This window comes from Notothenia rossii (genome assembly GCF_949606895.1).
Source record: "Notothenia rossii genome assembly, contig: scaffold_461, whole genome shotgun sequence".
In the NCBI taxonomy this organism is placed as follows: domain Eukaryota; kingdom Metazoa; phylum Chordata; class Actinopteri; order Perciformes; family Nototheniidae; genus Notothenia; species Notothenia rossii.
Genome location: NW_027639514.1, coordinates 1 through 14,828, shown reverse-complemented (window position 1 = coordinate 14,828; position 14,828 = coordinate 1). Strand labels below are relative to the sequence as shown.

The 14,828-nt window shown below is 38.4% G+C and overlaps 1 long non-coding RNA gene across 1 annotated transcript; it reads right to left on the bottom strand.

Annotated features, from left to right (window-relative positions):
- Nucleotides 1-1,496: 1,496 nt before the first annotated feature.
- On the bottom strand, nucleotides 1,497-12,422 carry LOC307027739. Its single transcript, XR_013804734.1, has 2 exons — nucleotides 12,067-12,422; nucleotides 1,497-6,578 (listed from the first exon to the last, which is right to left on the bottom strand). It is a non-coding gene; the product is annotated as an uncharacterized lncRNA (long non-coding RNA).
- Between the last annotated feature and the right edge of the window lie 2,406 nt (nucleotides 12,423-14,828).

The window sequence follows — 14,828 nt, the reverse complement described above, 5'->3', positions numbered from 1 at the left end:
TCCAAAGTACAGCTTGACTCATGTTGAGCATTACATATGAATTGTAGGAATACACGTTTCCATGACAGATAGCTTGCCCCAAATCTGCTTTGTTGGGAATCAATACTTTGATTTATTTAAGATGTTAGTTAAAAAAAGTTTCACTGCGCAGGAAAGCAGAGATTGATTTCCAGAATATAAACCCTGTCGAATGTATTCAGGCTTTCACGGTGCTCCGCAAGGTATTACCCTATATTTGTGTTAATTAGGAGCGCCTGCTTTATACTACGTGTTCACACTGGTTTATGCATGTGGTAAAGATTTCATGACATCGACCCCTGCCAAGGTTCACTTTAGATAGAAAAAGGAGCTTTCACCAAGGAAGACAAGATATTTTAAAAAGTTTTAAAAAGTTTTAAGATTTAAACTGATCATCTGAATGGGATGGTGTATATTTAACAAAGAAGATTAGGGCCACATGTGAAAAATGTTTGAGATCCGACCAATACTATATACTCTATACCTTATAGCCCAACATTAGCCACCTTTAGCTTAGCGGTGGTGACGTGAAGTCATGTGACCGTGCTGTAGTTCCTTTATAGCCCAACATTAGCCACCTTTAGCTTAGCGGTGGTGACGTGAAATCATGTGACCGTGCTGTAGTTTCTTTATAGCCCAACATTAACCGCCTTTAGCTTAGCGGTGGTGACGTGAAGTCATGTGACCGTGCTGTAGTTCCTTTATAGCCCAATATTAGCCACCTTTAGCTTAGTGGTGGTGACGTGAAGTCATGTGACCGTGCTGTAGTTTATTTATAGCCCAACATTAACCGCCTTTAGCTTAGCGGTGGTGACGTGAAGTCATGTGACCGTGCTGTAGTTCCTTTATAGCCCAATATTAGCCACCTTTAGCTTAGCGGTGGTGACGTGAAGTAATGTGACCGTGCTGTAGTTCCTTTATATCCCAACATTAGCCACCTTTAGCTTAGCGGTGGTGATGTGAAGTCATGTGACCGTGCTGTACTTCCTTTATAGCCCAACATTAGCCACCGTTAGCTCAGCGGTGGTGACGTGAAGTAATGTGACCGTGCTGTAGTTCCTTTATAGCCCAACATTAGCCGCCTTTAGCTTAGTGGTGGTGACGTGAAGTCATGTGACCGTGCTGTAGTTCCTTTATAGCCCAACATTAGCCACCGTTAGCTTAGTGGTGGTGACGTGAAGTCATGTGACCGTGATGTAGTTCCTTTGTAGCCTAACGTTAGCTTTTTACTACAAAAAATCACAAAGAGGTTTTAATATGTGGAGATTATCCCTGCATGTGTAAGTGTCATAAACGTTTGTTTGACACAGAGATTATTTTCTGCAATAACCCAAAATCCAATGGGAAAATACCATTGGATTTTGGTGGAGGGAACCAGGGAGATGCTAATTCCTGGCACGGCGACATTTCCTCTACAAAGCTGTTGTGCATCGTCATAAAACATTAACATTTAGAGTAAAAAACAATACCAACACTGATTATTTTGGACATTAATATCTTTTCTTTTTTATTAAGACAAGAACTCTTCATTGTTTTTGTAAAAATGTCTATTTATGAACCAATACAAAATGTGTATGGGAATGTGGAACTCCTTTTTCTCCATTAATACACATTAACATTTCCCAAGAACAGCAGAGAGACATAAAGGAATCAATCTAAAAACAATGACTGGTGACACTATCAGAACTTTTTCGGGATTCAAACGTGCTTCCAAAGGCGGTGGTGCGAGGATAGTGACAGAAGAAGAAGAAGTAGAAGTAGTAGAAGTACAGCCACAACAAGTTTTCTGATCCTGCTTCATTCCAATAAACAGTGTACTCTTTATGACCTATGTCAACACAAAGCAATACTCAACACATCTTTTACAGTGCACCAAATATTAAGAAAAATACAGGAAACATGTACAACATATATGCAAAATACCACCAAATGTTTGCCTCTTGGATCTAAAATAACATGTTGCACTTGATGAGGATGCATTGTACTTGCTTTTATGTGATTTGGTGGGGCCTAAAACTTTGCATTCTACCTGAGATGCAGTCACATCATTTAGCAACGCATGAACCAGAGACAGGACAAATTCATTTAATGTGGAGAAACTACACTGTGAGACCTTTTTTATATCCCACTTTACTGGGAATTTAATATAAAATAAAATGACACATACAGTAGCCTAAACTATCATTATGCTAATTCATCCAAATTGAATCGTCATCTTTCCTGAATATCTACTTGAATGTTGTTTTTTTTGTAACTTTTTGTAAATGAATGGTTGGTCAAACATTTGGAGAAACACTCCTGATCCTACCAGAAAAAAAAAATGGAACAAAGTAAATATTAATTCCTTATGGTGCGTTCACACTGGATAACATGTCAAGTCAACGTTAGCTTAGCCTAGCCTGAATGGTCCAAACTCTATTCAGAACACAAAGATGTTTAAAGTGTTTGCCTGCCTTCTTGTGGAAAAACTTGCTTAAGCATTAATTCATGGATTTAGTAATTTATATCCGTATTTACTACGGCGAAATATGTTCAATTTGTTGTTGGTATCTACATTGACTTAAGCCCCGCCTCCTCGCCAGCACGTCTAGTTGGAGTAAACACAAATTACGCCGTGGTTAAACTCAAATCTCCACTACACATCCGGTGTGAACGCACCCTTCAGGAAGAAGACAATATTCAGATCTATTTATTCATTGGTAAGACATATTTTGAAGTTTGATTGAAAATGGAAGCAGCCACCGAAGCGAAATAGCGCTCGCTGTAAAATACAAATCACACAATCTCAGTCCTACACGTGAAGTGGCATCTGCTCTGTGATTCATAAATGAACGATAACAAGTCAGTTAATAGTTTGATCAGACATCAGACTGGAAAACATCAAAACCTAATCAGAAACCCTTCCCCCACCCCAAACCCATCCAAACACAAAACAGCAGTGTCATCAGCATACAGTGTGAACTTAGTGGTAATTCCTTTTACGAGTACAGAATTTAAATTAAATCACGTTTTTAACAGAGGCATGTAGAGTTTTGGACACTCCTGTAGTCCCCCTATATCTAATAGAAAACAGCTCCCACCAATCACTACGGCTGCATGATAAAATATCAAACAAATTTAAGAAAATGCACAGATTTTCAGGCGATTATCTAATGCACTTCACAAGAAACCTCTTCACCTCCCTTTGTACGACCCCATGTCTTAATACGGAAAGCCTTCATGCATGAGAATGATATATTAAAGCTATCACGTTGTTAATGTTTGTTGCACATTGGGAAACTCCAATCAAACATGGCAATTGAGACTTTTAAGTGTCCACACAGCAAGAAATACCATAACCTCGTACTGGTAAGTGACATACTCGTGACAAATGTTTCATCACTAGATATGATTGGTATTGACGGATTTCTATCTACAGATTTGATATGGTTTATCCTATAGAGTGGTGCAGTCACGAAGTAACTTTGTGGGAAGGTGCCGAAGTTAGCATCGCAAGGGTTCCCTCGACAAAAAGCCAATTGTTTTTTCCCATTGGATTTAGGTATTTAGCAAAAAGGATGATCTGTGGCAGACAAACGTTTGTAACTTAGACGTTTTGTTCAAAAGGAAAATCTCACTTCTGAGTAATTCCTGACGTCTGAATTTGGTTTCTTCGTGGTCAAAAGTTTATGATTTGAAATAAAAAATGAAATGTCCAAGCCATCATTGGAGGCCATCTTGAAAATGCCGCCATCTTTTCAATTTTTTGTCGTCTCATTTAGACACTTGTTGGCAACCGCTGTTTTTAAATCAACAAGTTGGGTATTTACTGACAATTATTTTTCATAGAGGTAAAATCTCTTCAGCTTGTATTAACCACCAGACGTAGTTGTAAAATGCTAACTCATTACCAGGTTTTAGGACTCATTCCTACACCACTCTAAAGATGCTAGCTTTTAAACGTTGAAGAACAAAACATTCATAAATGGTTGCAGCCACTGTTGGGTTTGATGATATGTTTATCGTTTTAAATGGTTTTTACAATGACACGAAAAGCCTGATCCAAGCTCTGACGGTGCAAACCTTGATCATTTGGAGAGTCATTATGCACGCTTCTTGCTGTGTGAACACATAATTAAGACAAACAATGCCATGAACACACCCTCGTTGCCATGTTAAGAAGCCAGTGCATTAATGCAACCATGGTTTACGACCTCGGAGCTCAACCTGTGTATTAATTTCCATCAAAATAATTAATTACTTTTTGCATTCCTCAGTGCTCCAGAGAAACACCTAGTGCTGCAGATAGCTGTAACAATCTCTCAGAAGTGGATACAAGCTCCAACATGTCAATTGTCATCCCTCTGGGGTCATTCATTTAAAAAAGCCACTTGAATTTTCAAAGTTGCGACCGTTTTCCAAGATGGCCGCCATTTCCAGCCAAGTGAACTGGATACATTTTGGTGATTTTGGGATTGAATGATATGTTATTGCCAATAGGGGAGTCAAATTGATTAATAAAAAACTTCTTCAGAGCTTTTTTCTGTCATTTTATATTCATTATGTTAAAATGTGGGGCTTATTAGAAAGCATCTGGGACACTAAACAACACTAATACCAGTATTTTATGTTAGCAAAACTAGTTAGCCCACAATGAACACCATTATGTCACCAGTACTACTACACTTCTACACGCACAAATCAACCATCTCCACTACCACGCATGTTGGGCTACTCAGTTTTCCATTGGCAGATTACGTTGATGTTATGGCTTAGAAATGGTAAAAATAAACTTTTGTATAATTCATGACGTCTGAATTTGGTTTCTTTGTGGTCAAAATGTTATGATTTGAGACCAAGATTCTTAATACAGGGCAAGTGAAAGTGATTTTTATGGCAACAAAAAATGACATTTCCAAGCCATCATTGAAAATGCCGCCATCTTGGATTTTTGAGTGGCCAATTTTACTACTTGTTTCCACTTTTGAAGGATGTCCCTGGTATATTCAATTATCAGCAGCACTAAGAGAACCTTATTCACTTCTGGCAGGTGATACATAGATAGAGAAGCAAAAATAAACGAGTTTTAGCACGTACAAACATGCAGAAAACGATCAACCGTTTACGTACTCAAGCTGCTGCATTTAAAGCAAAATGTATGTCGAGATGGAAGTGGAAAGACTGGCCTGTCTCTTCAGTGTGAAGACATGAACTCTCCCAAACACAATGAGTGTGACAAGATGAAATCCACACATTGTAATTCTAGTAAAAAATATTTCTTAGTAAGGATTAGTGTAATATACAGCTGTGATTCCATTGGCTTGATTTACATTGGATTCTGTGTAGGGAGGATGTTTTGTGAAGCTTCCTGAAATAAATTCATTTTGCCGTTTCAGTTATTTTTGTGTGTTAAAGTTATGTACAATACATCTTTTGGACAATTTTAACACCAATTTTTCCGTATTAGTGAGCCATCTTGACTGAGAGTGCGCCAAGAAAAACAATTTAAAAACCATTTGTAAGAGCAGATGGAAATCAATTGAATCTCATCATCACAACTCAATTAAAGCTGGTGCGAAAACCGATCATAGACTAAAAGAGAGGAGGAAATAAAAATATTGAAATGGCAGCACGGTGAGGAAAATATTCGCTTCAAAAGGATCACTTAAGAGATCTCCTCTGAGGTTGCAAACACCAATAAAAATCATTTCGTATTATCCTTCGCTGCCTTCTTTTTGATTATGTTTTGAGTGTGTTCAGGGGGAGAATATACAGTACACGAAACCTGTTTCTCATTATGTTCTTTGTACAATGATATGTGAAGCATTCCATGCATTTCTGGAGCTGTCGAAACTTAAATAACGAGAGAAGGGAGCAATGGCTTGAGACAAATCACAGTATACTGGAAAGAGTTTAGCAGTGTGTGAGTGCGGACACATTTAGGGGGGAAATGAATAAAGTGGCTGTGTAATTTTTACTCTCATACAAAAAGCCAACAGCACATCGATGAGGAGATGAAAGGGGGGAAATGAACACAAATCCAAAGTATGGATAGAACAAGGCACAGAATTTTCTGCAAATGGTTGAACTAAATAAAATCCGTACCAGCAGTTAGGGAGGTGTCGAATGGTGAAGCTCTCTACAGTGATTTTTCTGGCAATGCACGCCAAATCCCCTCAAAACCCCTTCCTCCAACTCCGCCTCCGAAAAAAACCCTACTCCCATTTTTTGTCCTTTTTGTTTGATTTTTGATTTTTGATTTTTTTTTTTTACACACAAAACATTCCATCTACATCTGCAGACTAGACTAAACAACGGTTTGAAACCAGGCCTTCTTTCTCTCCTTGAAACCCCTCTATCCTGAACAAACTCCACCTCCATCTCCACCCTTCTTTCCCTCCACCTCTTGCCCCAGAAACAGCTCCATAAAGCGGGGCGCTGCACTGAGGGTTGGGGTCCTCTTTAGATGTAGTATTCCTTCTTTTCGTCTGAGTTGGTGTGCCCCCCCTCTGCGTTGATGATGGCTGTGTCTGCGTCCGCGGCGTCGTCTGCTCCTTTGGCTTCATGTGTGAAGTAGGTACCTGAAGAAGAGGAGGAAGAGGAAGAGGAGGAGGAAGAAGAAGGACAGCGTCAGTGACTAGGTAATATCCAGGGCTCAAAGTCAACTTTATTTTCAATCTTTCAGTTTGTGTGTAAAGACAGAGAGATCGAAATACCGTTTCCCACGATCCAAAAACAAATCGACACTACATACTGATATACACCTGAACATCTGCAGGAGAGGACTCTTTAAAGTAGAGACACTACATACTGATATACACCTGAACATCAGCAGGAGAGGACTCTTTAAAGTAGAGACACATACTGATATACACCTGAACATCTGCAGGAGAGGACTCTTTAAAGTAGAGACACTACATACTGATATACACCTGAATATCAGCAGGAGAGGACTCTTTAAAGTAGAGACACTACATACTGATATACACCTGAACATCAGCAGGAGAGGACTCTTTAAAGTAGAGACACTACAGACTGATATACACCTGAACATCAGCAGGAGAGGACTCTTTAAAGTAGAGACACTACATACTGATATACACCTGAACATCAGAAGGAGAAGACTCTTTAAAGTAGAGACACTACATACTGATATACACCTGAACATCAGCAGGAGAGGACTCTTTAAAGTAGAGACACTACATACTGATATACACCTGGACATCAGAAGGAGAAGACTCTTTAAAGTAGAGACACTACATACTGATATACACCTGAACATCAGCAGTAGAGGACTCTTTAAAGTAGAGACACTACATACTGATATACACCTGAACATCAGCAGGAGAGGACTCTTTAAAGTAGAGACACTACATACTGATATACACCTGAACATCAGCAGGAGAGGACTCTTTAAAGTAAAGACACTACATACTGATATACACCTGAACATCAGCAGTAGAGGACTCTTTAAAGTAGAGACACTACATACTGATATACACCTGAACATCAGCAGGAGAGGACTCTTTAAAGTAGAGACACTACATACTGATATACACCTGAACATCAGCAGGAGAGGACTCTTTAAAGTAGAGACACTACATACTGATATACACCTGTACATCAGCAGGAGAGGACTCTTTAAAGTAGAGACACTACATACTGATATACACCTGGACATCAGCAGGAGAGGACTCTTTAAAGTAGAAACACTACATACTGATATACACCTGAACATCAGCAGGAGAGGACTCTTTAAAGTAGAGACACTACATACTGATATACACCTGAACATCAGCAGGAGAGGACTCTTTAAAGTAGAGACACTACATACTGATATACACCTGGACATCAGCAGGAGAGGACTCTTTAAAGTAGAGACACTACATACTGATATACACCTGAACATCAGCAGGAGAGGACTCTTTAAAGTAGAGACACTACATACTGATGTACACCTGAACATCAGCAGGAGAGGACTCTTTAAAGTAGAGACACTACATACTGATATACACCTGAACATCAGCAGTAGAGGACTCTTTAAAGTAGAGACACTACATACTGATATACACCTGAACATCAGCAGGAGAGGACTCTTTAAAGTAGAGACACTACATACTGATATACACCTGAACATCAGCAGGAGAGGACTCTTTAAAGTAGAGACACTACATACTGATATACAGCTGAACATCAGCAGGAGAGGACTCTTTAAAGTAGAGACACTACATAAAAATAACCCATTACTCTCTTGCAATAGCCTACTGTGTGTAGATCATACAAAAGATTAGACCTCTTCATCCCACAGCACCTAATTAAGTAAATCCTTCGACACACGGCCATTTTATTTAACACAAACCAGCCCGCTGTAATATTCAGATTATACATCCTCCTTTCATTCAAATTGGCACGGGTTCTGAAATGATCTTGAGTGTGTCTCACACCTCCAAATTAACCTTGTCAAGTTCAGAGGAGGAAAGAAAAGGAGGCAGCGGGCCCCTTCAAACTTAATTCACCAGATGTATTCATATTGTGTCGCAGCGGAGGTTGATAACAAAGGCAAAATTCCTGATCGAAGGAGGAAGGGCACTTCAAATAGATATTTTAAAACCTACAAAAGATCCTTTGAATAGATGGAAACAAGGTGCTGCTGACCTGGGAAGTAATACATGTTTTACTACTTTTCAATGTTTTGTTTCATTCTACTTTTAAAAATCTCTACATTTGTTTAACTGCAATCATCCTCGAGTTATTATACTTCTTACTACATGTATCTGTTACTTTACAGACTCAGATTATTAGCTAATACACAATATAATATCGTAATGATGGCCCTTTTCAGAATCGTTTATACATATTCAAGATTTAAAGATTCAAAGGCTCTTACATTAGGAATGTAGAAATGGCAACGATGGCAGATGGTCTCCAACATAATCTGCACTATTCTATTCTACCGTTTCTTTATGCGCTATTTTTATTTTACTTTGCATTTTTGTATGTGTTTTATTGTTTAATGTCTTATATAACTATGTTGCATTGCCATTTCTACACTGTAGCTGCAGTGGCGATCCTAGAGTCGTGGGGGCCCTAGGCAAACATTCATTGGGGGCCCCTCGAACCAGCGTTTCATCACCCCCCCCCCTCGAACCAGCGTTTTCGTTTTTTTGAATAAACATAGAGACCACTGGAGCCTTATCAGTTTCTCTGGCTTTGCTATATATAGGTTGGTGTTTGAGTGAGATTAACCTTTTTTTATGTTATTCTTTTTACTACGGGCGACATTTCTCTTTGTTTGAATTCAACAGACTCTGCAATGGAAGCCATACATGTAGAGATTGAGATTCAAGAAAAGTTTGAAGTGGTCTCTTAATTTGTTCCAGAGCTGTATTTGATTCTGAACAGAGCCATTACGCAAAATAAGTACTTTTGGTACTATTTGGTACAGTCCATTAACAAAGGCACAATTACATTTGGTTTCTAAATAAAATGTCATCTTGCTCTAAACAAATACTATACCTATATTTTATTCTACTGAATGCAGAATCACACATCTGATAATTTATTAATTTGAACATGTATTTGAGTAGCTTTTAAAAGCAAACAAATGTGTTGTTATTATCATCATCATCATTATTAGTATTATAACTATCTATCTATTATTATTATTATTTATTATCATCATCATTATTCCTATCACAGGGTATACGCAGGAATCCTGAAGTCAAATGTAAGACCCTTTTGAAGACCCTTTCCATTCATTTTAAGACCTCATCTCCACTTGGAGTTCTAACCGGTTACCTTGGCGACACACTTTACCTCACATTGACTATATACAGTATTGATTGTCCTTCCTCCTTATCTTCAAACCATTTGCTGTATTTTTGGAACTTTTAAGTATTTTTGGAATTTACGGTATTTTTGGAACTTTAAGTATATTTGAAACTTTAAATATTTTTAGAACTTTAAGTATTTTTGGAACTTTAAGTATTTTTGGAATTTACGGTATTTTTGGAACTTTAAGTATATTTGGATCTTTGAACCCTTTCCATACATTTTAAGACCTCATCGCCACTGAGTTCTAACCGGTTACCTTGGCGACACACTTTACCTCACATTGACTATATACAGTATTGATTGACCTTCCTCCTTATCTTCCAACCATTTGTGGTATTTTTGGAACTTTAAGTATTTTTGGAACTTTAGGTATTTTTGGAATTTACGGTATTTTTGGATCTTTAAGTATTTTTTGAACTTTAAGTATTTTTTGAACTTTAAGTATATTTGGAACATTTTGAACTTTAAGTATATTTGGATCTTTGAACCCTTTCCATACATTTTAAGACCTCATCGCCACTTTGAGTTCTAACCGGTTACCTTGGCGACACACTTTACCTCACATTGACTATACACAGTATTGATTGTCCTTCCTCCTTATCTTCCAGCCATTTGGACGCAGACTTGCATTTCCCCATAACGATGTCGTTTAACAAACGATGTTGTTTAATAACCGGCGTAAACGGACCTTCGCGTGCTATCAAGCAGTGAGCGTGCGATGTCCTGTTCAGATGACGTCAAACCCAACGGGATGCCATAAATAAACTACACAGAATCACACTACACACCTACGCAATGATTACATTCAGGCAGACTGTAGAATACAACCTCTTTGGACAATTTATATACTTATTGAAGACAAGCAACAAAATGTAACACCTTGGAAAATGCCCTTTAATACTTTTTAATAGCCTTCATTGTCTTTTTAAGACCCTACGGACACGCTGCTATCATTATTATTTAATGTGTATTATAATGTTTCTCTGAGGTCAATCTGGTGTATGTACTGCATTAAATGGCCGTGCGTTGGATGTTGAACTTCTGAAGAAAGTGCGTTCAGTTATAAATAAAGCTTTGTGCAGCTTTCACACAGACTCCTGTAGATAATGAGCCTTACTCCAGTTTAACGCAGTGTGTTTCAGAGCCGCCCGTCTCCTTTCTGATCATCTGACTGAAGACCACCATCACATAGTATCCCACACCTTTAAACAGCCTCATTTACAGTGCTTCCCCTGCAAAGCGCCGCATGCATACGAGCCATTTCCTTCCCGTGTAAGAAATATCAAAGTGTGAAATTTGTTATAGATTATAATCATTTCTGTGTTATGAGGACAGCATACAGATGGTGTTATGTATTCAGCAGGACGGCGTGTCATTTCACTCACCAGCAGCAACACTTTATCAAAAGCCTCTCTGTTATTAGTGAAGGATGTAGTCGAAGGTTTTTAAATATATTTTTCCAAAGTGAAGCGGCTTCAGCTAATAAGCTTTATAGGAACAATCTGTGTTTAAGAGGTACGCTGCGGAGTAGTTGTTCTGAATCGTATACATCGACAGTTATTCAATATGTGCTTTTATTCATAACATACTTTCAGGTAAAGGGAATATTCCTGAGCATTTCAAGAGGTACTAAATGGTTCAAGAAATGCATTTAACACCATTTAACAATGTGTTAAAACAGTTGTTTCCATATATACAAGCATCAGTTCACATTCCTTTCTTTGTTTCACATGTTTTGAGAAGCTGTTCTTAAAGTTTGCCATCATTATTAAATTCAAGCGTTTGTTTGTTTATATATTAAGTCAGCTGAAAGCAATGCTGGGAGATCTACTGTTTGTGTGTTTATTCTGTGTGCAGTGATAATGTTACTCATAACTATCTGTACCTATATGTTTTGTTCCTGTATTTCAGTTTCAAAAAAAAGATAACTTGGGTAAATCAAGCAGTAAATCCCGTGTTCATTCGAGGACAGGCAGAGTAGAAACTGCAGATTTCTATAATACGGTATTACGGTCTGCAATAGTATGGTTTGTGTTTGCTGGTCATTTAGGGCAGTTCATGTGTGTTATTGAGTCAAGTCGTTGCTGTTTAACCATCTGTACACGATAACTTTTCCAGCTACTGTCCATACTTGTATTTGCTGTGAACATTATTCGTCCCCATGCAGCTGTACTTTAATAAAAGCCTTCTTTATGAAGCTGATATAAATAAATATATATATTTACGGCTCAGTACCTTTGTGTCTTGCGAAGTAGCGTCCCAGCACGATGAGTAGACAGAGCATGGCGAACACCACCACGGCCACGACCCCCCCGATCACCGCGTGGTCCACCGTCCTCGGAGCGCCCTCTCCAGCCCGGGAGTCTGAGGAGGAGGAAGGAGAAACTTAGATTCAAACATTCATTGAAGGTCAAAGGGATCAGGGTGTAGGTGTCGTGCAGGCAGAGGTGGGAAGTAGTGGAGTACAAATACTTCGTTACTGCACTTAAGTACATGTTTCTGGTATCAGTACTTTACTCCACTACTTATTTTTCTGACGACTTTTTACTTTGACTTCTTACATGTTGAACTCAAATACCTGTACTTTCTACTTCTTACATTTTGAACCCAAATACCTGTACTTTCTACTTCTCACATGTTGAACACAAATACCTGTACTTTCTACTTCTTACATGTTGAACACAAATACCTGTACTTTCTACTTCTTACATGTTGAACACAAATACCTGTACTTTCTACTTCTTATATTTTGAACTCAAATACCTGTACTTTCTACTTCTTACATGTTGAAAACAAATACCTGTACTTTCTACTTCTTACATGTTGAACACAAATACCTGTACTTTCTACTTCTTACATGTTGAACACAAATACCTGTACTTTCTACTTCTTACATGTTGAACACAAATACCTGTACTTTCTACTTCTTACATGTTGAACTCAAATACCTGTACTTTCTACTTCTTACATGTTGAACACAAATACCTGTACTTTCTACTTCTTACATGTTGAACTCAAAAACCTGTACTTTCTATTTCTTACATGTTGAACTCAAAAACCTGTACTTTCTACTTCTTACATGTTGAACTCAAATACCTGTACTTTCTACTTCTTATATTTTGAACTCAAATACCTGTACTTTCTACTTCTTACATGTTGAACACAAATACCTGTACTTTCTACTTCTTACATGTTGAACCCAAATACCTGTACTTTCTACTTCTTACATGTTGAACCCAAATACCTGTACTTTCTACTTCTTACATGTTGAACTCAAATACCTGTACTTTCTACTTCTTACATGTTGAACTCAAAAACCTGTACTTTCTATTTCTTACATGTTGAACTCAAAAACCTGTACTTTCTACTTCTTACATGTTGAACTCAAATACCTGTACTTTCTACTTCTCTCATTTTCCAAACAGGCTGGTTCCTTTAGTCTGAATGTGTGTTTGGTGGCGTGATCATTATTATTTAGAGTCATTGCGTTTGATTTGAACACGATCCGTGTATCCATCATTTCCTGGTCTTCAACATGTTGTCTTTTGGGTTGAGTAACCACTAGTTATTCTCAGAGGAAGTTTTACCAACAACAACAACTTGTTTGATTGCAATCAGGAACAGTTTTAATAAACTTAGCACGATGAGAGTTACCATATTCTTCACTTCACGTCAGTTTGAACTCCGAAAATAATTCTGTGTTTCGGTTTTGACAGAGTTTACCGTTTGTATAATAATATAATCAGTTTAAAAGGAACGCTCACCGCTGCAGTGTTTACATGTTCTTGCCATGCCTGCGATTGTGTGACCACTTTACACTGTATTCATGTTTATTTAATGCATTTTTCTTTCCTCACTGTCATTTTCTTGTAAATCCCATCCCTCTATGTCCCCTCGTCTTGCTCCTCTGCAGAGCTGACAGTCACCAGTGACCTCTTTTTGTGCGATCCTCCCTCAGATGCATATGCAATGAAGAGAGAGTCAACAAACAAGCTGTGACTCCAGGCTGTCGGAGAAATGCATGACATTCAAGACTGTTTTCATACCGTCAATTTAGGAAATGCAGTAAAAGATTTGCATTTAAATGTACAGCACTTTCCACTTTAAGTTCTGATACAACGCAAACAAGGTGGAAGGACTTTGAATAACTACCTAGGTGGCTTATATCGAGGAGGAGGTAGCAACCAGTCACATACGGTAGGTTATTGTCTCTAAATGGTCAATGGTAGATAGATAGATGGATAGATGGATAGATAGATAGATAGATAGATGGATAGATAGATAGATAGATAGATGGATAGATGGATAGATGGATAGATGGATAGATGGATAGATGGATGGATAGATAGATAGATAGATGGATAGATGGATAGATGGATAGATGGATAGATGGATGGATAGATAGATAGATAGATGGATAGATGAATAGATGGATAGATAGATAGATAGATAGATAGATAGATAGATAGATAGATAGATAGATGCGTCCACACGGCAGTTGAAGCTTGCCGACGGGCGTGTCTGGCGTTCGACCAACAACCAATCACATTAATCTCCCGCTCCGGACACAGAAGCACGCGGTTTGATTGGCTAGCTAGCGCTTGTACTGGCATATGATTAGATTGGCTGGCGCTTCCGTTGACGTTTAACTTTTCTCAACTTTCGAAGCGAGCAACGGAGGAACCACAATGCAGTTCGGCAAAGCGTGACGTCACCCGATTCAAAGTGAACGGGAAGCGTCTCCATTGAAGCACGCGACGCTGCCGTGTGGACGGGCCGTTAGCCTTCAGAACTCTTCCATTAGCTTCTCACTAAAAAAAACTCCTCTCTAACACTATTTTTTCCCAGAAAGAGAAACATCAGAGACCCTAAAGGATTAAAGAGAGGGGGGTCTAGCTGTCAGACCCAACAAAACAGTACCTGATGGATCTAATGGGTTATTTTGACTTCAGATTTTCTTCTTTAGAGCTGGGCAGATTCAATTAAAGCGAGCAGGG